Source organism: Carlito syrichta, unplaced genomic scaffold (genome assembly GCF_000164805.1).
Source record: "Carlito syrichta isolate Samal-C Ts95f unplaced genomic scaffold, Tarsius_syrichta-2.0.1 Scaffold90626, whole genome shotgun sequence".
Lineage (NCBI taxonomy): Eukaryota > Metazoa > Chordata > Mammalia > Primates > Tarsiidae > Carlito > Carlito syrichta.
The window spans coordinates 225,128-232,113 of record NW_007034722.1 but is presented as its reverse complement, the minus strand read 5'-3'; the positions used below and the strand labels follow the sequence as shown (position 1 = coordinate 232,113).

Sequence of the window (6,986 nt, the reverse complement as noted above, 5' to 3'; positions counted from 1 at the left end):
TTGTTTTTTTTTTTTTTGACTGAAGCCAAACGCAACAAACCACTACAAGGCTAGCTGGTACACTGATGCTGATGGGTTCCTAGAACGCTTAGGTAGCAGGTAAACCTGTTCGGCAAGGGTTCCAGTCTCCAAAAAATAATTCCGTTTTTTTGGGGAGTCGCCCCTTGTAGTAAATCACAAACCAAGAATAATCCCCATAAACAACTGAGTCACATTCCTAACACCAGAAAGAATTGCTATTTCAATCCCAAAATAAGTCATTTAGTAGATATTCTTTACATTTTAAAAGTGTGTATGTCGAATAAATCTATACAGCAACCCAAGCTAATTAGCTAGTAATATATTCTGCAGTTCATATGCCCTAGTGAGTGTACCAGTAAATTATGTGATTTAAAAAGAAATATTCAGCTGGGCTTGGTGGCTCAGCCTGTAATCCCAGGACTGTGGGAGGCCGAGGAGAGTGGATTGCCTGAGTCTTCAGGTTTGAGCCAGCCCAGGCAACTTGGTGAAACCTGTCTCTACAATAAATAAAAAATTAGCCAGGTGTGGTAGTGTGTGCCTGTAGTTCTGGCTACTTGGAAGGCTAAGGCAGAAGGACGGTCAGAGCCCAGCAGGTCAACGCTGGGGTGGCCGTGAGCGTGCCACTGCACTCCCACCTGGGCGAGGGAGTGAGACTCCAACAAACAAAAAACAAAGAAATGCTCTAGGAAAGGTGTCAGGTTACAGTTCCTCTTTTGCTCAGTAGGCTAATACTCATTTTGCAAACTTTACAGGCTATTCCTACCCTATGGTATGGTATTCAATAAACTTGCCTGCTCTTATTTATACTTTGAAAAAAACACTTCCAAAGGAAATTCCAGATGCCTGCAGCAGCATCCTCCATTTTAGGCTGAAACCTCATGTTTTCTTGAACTCTGACCTCAGGGTACAGCAGTATCTGTGCTCTGGATCTTTTTCCTCAGAGAAGCAGCCTCAGAACACCTTGTTCTACAATTACCAAAGTCCTGCTGAGAAACAAGATGTTTGGGAAAGATAAAAGAGTACACATGAGAATTATATATCAAAGTCAACCCTGTAATATTCTCATGAGCCACCCTATCCATCTAAGATTCCTAATTTGAGAAGAGCGAAAGATGTAGGTAAATAATTTCATAATGAGACTGGTTGCTACAGTGTGAATGTGCCCTCTAAGACTCGTTGAAATTTTTTTAAATGTCAGAATCTTATCCTGCTGCCCAGGCTGGAGTGCAGCGGCATGCTCAACAATCACTGCAGCCTCGACCTGCTGGGCTCAGGCAACCTCAGTTTCCAAGTAGCTGGAACCACAGGCGTGTGTCACCACACCTGGTTAATTTTTGATTTATTGTAGAGACAAGGTTGCATCAAGTTGCCCAGGCTGGTCTTGAATCCCTGGACTCGGTAACCCTCTGGCTTCCACCTCCCAAAATCCTGGGATTACAGACATGAGCCACCCCACCCAGCTTACTCACTGAAATTTAATTGCCATTTTAGAAGTGTTGAGAGAGCCGGGCTCGGTGGCTCAGCCTGTAATCCTGTGCCTTTGGGAGGGTTCGAGACCCACCTGGCCAGTGAGACCTCATCTCTACAATAAATCAAAAAATCAGCCAGGCGTGGTAGCGCATGCCTGTAATTCTGGCTACTCGGAAGGCTGAGGTGGAAGGATCGCCGGAGCCCAGGTCGAGGCTGCGGTGGCTGGGAGTGGCCACTGCACTCCAGTCTGGGCGACAGAGTGAGACTCCAATTCAAAAAAATAAAAAAATAAAAGTGTTGAGAGGTGGAACCTTTAAGAGGTGATCAGGTCATGAGGGCTCTGCCCTCATGAATGGATTAATGCTATCTTCGGAATTATTTTCTGTCTTGCCATGTGATGCTTCCTACCATGTTATGACACTGAAAGAAGGTCCTCAGCAGTTGTAGTTCCCGGACCTTGGATTTTCCAGCCTCCACAACTTTGAGCCAAATAAACTTTCTTTATAAATTACCTAGCCCGTGATAGCCCGTGATAGTTATAACAGCAGAAAATGGACTAAGACACTGGCAACACATACAAAGAACATAAAAAGTCATTTTTATAGAGCACACAAAGTGATTACTTTGTGCATCTATTTGTATTGAGTAGCACTCCAAATCTTTTCCAGAAATTGATTGGGGGGTATAAACTACCACCATGGGCTTTACTAACAACCTGTAATAAAAAGCCAGTGAAGAACCGCCACAACTGATCATCTCCAACACCAACTTCTGTTCCCACAGACGCTACCCTGGTCTAAGCTACCCTTCTCTCTCCTAAGTGGTCCCAAGGCCATTAGCCTTGTCCAGCTTTCTAATCCACCCTTCTCATAGCACAATGATATTTCTAAAAAACAAAACAAAACAAAAAACCACTGAGCTACTTCCCAGCTTAAAACCTAGTGTTTCCCACTTCACCTTAAGATAAATTTTAAACTCCTTGACCTAATGATATTTCTAAAAAACAAAACAAAACAAAAAACCACTGTGCTACTTCCCAGCTTAAAATCTAGTGTTTCCCACTTCACCTTAAGATAAATTTTAAACTCCTTGACCTTTTGTGATTTAGTTCCTGGTTAATTCTCTAGTCCCATCTCTCACTACACTTCTTGCACAACCTACACGGGCATACCTCAGAGATACATGAGCCTGGCCGCAGACTATCACAGATAAAGCAAATATCACAACAAAGTGAGTCACACAGATTTTTGGTTTTCCAGTGCATATAAAAATTTTGTTTACACTAAACTGTAGCAAATTACAAGGTGTACAATAGCATTAAAAAAAAGTATATTCCTTGGCCATTGCCTTGCTAAGCTATGGTGTGTCCATGTGCTCTGTGAGCTATGGCCAGGTCATGTTTTCTTAAGCTCGGGACCCTCCTCTCCCTTGGGGAGGTGCATCCTCCCCCTCCATTTGCTTTTAAATAAACTATATTCTCTGACCTAAAAAAAGCACATACCTTAATTTAAAAACTTGATTCCTAAAAAATGCTAATGATCATTGAACCTTCAATTCAGAAGTAACTTTTTGTTGCTGGTAAAGGGCCTTGCCATAATGTTGATGGCTGCTGACTGAACAGGGCAGTGGTTGATAAAGGTTGGGGTGGCTGTGGCCATCTTTTTTTCCCCTCTTTATTTTACAGATGTGGAGTACAAGTCATGTTTAGCTACATAAGTGGACTACATACAGGGGAAGTTTGAGCTTCCCCATCGGTTCTCACTTCTGTTCCCCCCCCTGCCCTCCACTTCTTAAAGTAAATGGGCCAGGCACCTTGGCTCGTGTCTGAATCCTAGCACTTTGAGAGGCTGAAGGGAGAGAATTGCTTCAGCCCAGGAATTCGAGACTAGTCTAGGCAACATAGAGAGACCTTGTCTCTACAAAAAATAAAAAAATTAACCAGGAATGGTAGCACACGCCAGTAATCCCAGTTACTCACAGGCTGAGGTGGAAGGATTGCCCAAGCCCAGAAAGTCAAGGCTGCAGTAAGCCAGGAATAGTGCCACTGCAATCCAGCCTGGGAGACAGAGGCGAGAGGACTGCCTGAGCCCACAGGTTTGAGACCAGCTTGGGCAAATTGGCGAGACATCATCTGAACAATAAATCAAAAAACTAGCTGGATGTGGTGACACGCTCCTGTAGTTCCAGATACTTGGAAGGCTGAGGCAGAAGGATCACCTGAGCCCAGCAGGTCAAGGCTGCAGTGGCCATGAGTGTGCCACTGCACGCCAGCCTGGGCGGCAGTGAGACTCCAGCTCAAAAGAAAAAAAGAAAAGAAGTTAACTACATCAATTGACTCTTCACAAAAGATTTCTCTATAGCATGTAGCGCTTTTTGATAGAATTTTACACACAGCAAAACTTCAAAACTATAGTCCATCCTCTTAAACCCTGTCACTGCTTTATCAGCTAAGTTTATGGAATATTCTAAGTCCTTTGTTGTCATTTCTTTCTTTCTTTTTTGAGTTGGAGTCTCACTCTGTCGCCCAGATTGGAGTGCAGTGGCCGCTCCCGGCCACCACAGCCTCCACCTGCTGGGCTCCGGCAATTCTTCCGCCTCAGCCTTCCGAGTAGCCGGCTGATTTTTTGATTTATTGTAGAGATGAGGTCTCGCTGCCCAGGTGGGTCTCAAACCCGCGAGCTCAGGCAATCCACTCACCTCAGCCTCCCAAAGGCACGGGATTACAGACTGAGCCACCGAGCCTGGCTCTTTGCTGTCATTTCAACAATGTTCACAGCATCTTCACCAGGAGTAGATGCCACCTCAAGACAACATGTTTTTTGCTCATTCATAAGTAACTCCATATCCATTCATGTTTCCTCATGAGACTATAGTAATTTGGTCACATTCTCAGGCTCCAATTTTAATTCTAGCTCTATTGCTATTTTCACAACATCTGCAGTGACTTCCTCCACCGAAGTCCTGAACCTCTCAAAGTCACCCATGAGGATCAGAATCAACTTCTTTCAAATTCACATTCACATTGATACCATGACCCCCTCTCATGAATCATGAATGCTCTTAATGGTGTCTAGGATGGTGTACCCTTTCCAGAAAGTTTGCAATTTACAAGGGCCAGATCCATGAGAGGACTCACTATCTATGGCAGCTGTTACCTTACAAAATGCACTTCTTAAAAGAGACTTGAAAAACTACTTCTTGGTCCGTGGGCTGTAGAGTGGATGTTGTGTTAACAGCATAAAAACATTAATCTCCTTGTTCAGCTGTTAGGTGACTGCGAGCCAAATAAACTTTGCCAATAAGCAGTATTTTTTTGAAATAAATCTTTTTTTCTGAGCTGCAGGTCTCAATAGTAAGTTTAAAATATTCAATAAACTACATTATAAACAGATATGCTGGCCAGGGGCAGTGGCTCACGACTATAATCCCAGCACTTTGGGAGGCCAAGGTAAGAGGATTGCCTGAGCCCATGGGTTCCAGACCAGCCTGGGCAACTTGGGGAGACCTCATCAATAAATCAAAAATTAGCCGGGCGTGGTGGTACATGTCTGTAGTTCCAGCTACTTGGAAGGCTGAGGTAGAAGGATCATCTGAGCCCAGCAGGTCAAGGTTGCAGTGGCCGTGAGTGTGCCACTGCACTCTAGCCTGGGCAACAGAGTGAGACTCCAATTCAAAAAACAAATAAACAAACAAAAAAACAGATGTGCTGTTATTCAGGCTTTTAACGCAATCCTCAGACTCTAGGATTTTTGGAATGGTAAAACAGCATTGGCTCAAAAACATGCTGGCTTAGAATATTAATACATGCATTCTTAGAGTGAAAAACCTTACCCATTTTATGTACAAAGTCCAAATATACACACATTACATAAAAATATAGTTTATGTGTGACATTAAAATTTCACGGAGTGTGGTGACTCACACCTATAATCCCAGCACTCTGGGAGTCTGAGGTGAGAGGTTTGTCTGAGTCCATGGGTTCCAGACCAGCCTGGACAACCTGGCGAGACCTCACCTCTACAATAAATCAAAAATTAGCTAGGATTGGTGGCTGCGTGCCTGCAGTTCCAGCTACTTGGAAGGCTGAGGCAGAAGGATCACTTGCGCCCAGCAGGTCAAGGCTGCAGTTGCCGTGAGCATGCCACTGCACTCCAGCCTGGGCAACAGAGACTCCAACTCAAAAAAAAAAAAGAAAAGAAAAAAATTCATGGAGATGCTCAGGAAAACAAAGTCTAAAAAAGTTCCTTAAAAAAAAAAAGACTAGCCGGGCTCGGTGGCTCAGCCTGTAATCCTGCGCCTTTGGGAGGCTGAGGTGAGTGGATGGCCTGAGCCCGCGAGTTCGAGACCCGCCTGGGCAGCAAGACCTCATCTCTACAATAAAACAAAAAAATCAGCCAGGCGTGATAGCACATGCCTGTAGTTCCAGCTACTTGGAAGGCTGAGGCGGAAGGATCACCGGAGCCCAGCAGGTCGAGGCCGCGGTGGCCGGGAGCGGCCACTGCACTCCAGTCTGGGCGACCTAGTGAGACTCCAACTCAAAAAAAAAAAAGACTGATAAGCACTATATTAAAGTAAGATTTTTAAAATCAGAGCCAAAAGCTCAAGTTCAGCCAGCAATACCATGTCTTTCTACTCAAATGCTCCCATTTCACCTCAAACTCAAGGGTAAAATTGAACCCAATGCCTCCTTGACCATTAAAAAGCAAATGATCAGGGAAAGAAAAAAAGATCTTCGGCACCTCTGATTTTCATTGCCAGTGGTCCCAAAATTATTGGTCACTGAACTCAAAAGTCAATTCTTCAGTTAGGAACTCAGTCTGCCAGCTGTGTGACCTTGGGCAGATAACCTCGCCTTTCTGGGCCTCAATCTCCCCAACCAACTGGGAAACCTAGGTCGAGAGCAAGATTCCAGACCTGAGACCTCAGGTCCGGCTCCAAGAATTTGGTGCAGCAGCAGAAGGGAGATAAGACTGAACAGCCAGAGGCACCGACAAATATAAGACAAAAGCTAGAATCCCTACAGAAAAGACTCGCCCAAATGACCCTTTCCCCTCTTTCCTCGATGGATCAAAAGGTGGAGAAGCGGGGTTCAGTAGGTACTGTGTTTCGGACCTTGAAAACGGAATTGATTTCCTTACCCGTCTACAGGCACGCCAGAGAGGAGGGCCCGAGCCGGGGAGAGCAGGGCCGCCGGCCGCACACACACACATCTCACCAACGCCCCGCCTGGGCCGGTAAGTTTCCGGAAGCTGAGGCCATGCTAAGTTCCAGGCCTTGAGCTCGGCGCCCCCGGGTCTGAGCCCGCACGCGTCCTCGGCCCCATCTGAACCGAGAAAACTCCGCGCCACGCGGCCCAGGAGCCCTGGCAGGCTCGCAGGCCCCACGATGGCGGGGCGGCGGCGCTGGCACACAAAGGAGGCGTCACCAGCCGGGAACAAAAACCTTGCTTGGGTCTTCCCCGCCCGGCCCGACTCTCCGAGTGACCTTGGGCACGT

General features: G+C 45.8%; 1 protein-coding gene across 1 annotated transcript in view; it reads right to left on the bottom strand.

The window, feature by feature from the left end:
• Positions 1–6,986, bottom strand: part of RNF4 (ring finger protein 4) — a 43,866-nt gene that overhangs the window by 36,357 nt on the left and 523 nt on the right. The gene's annotated exons all lie outside the window — the stretch shown is intronic.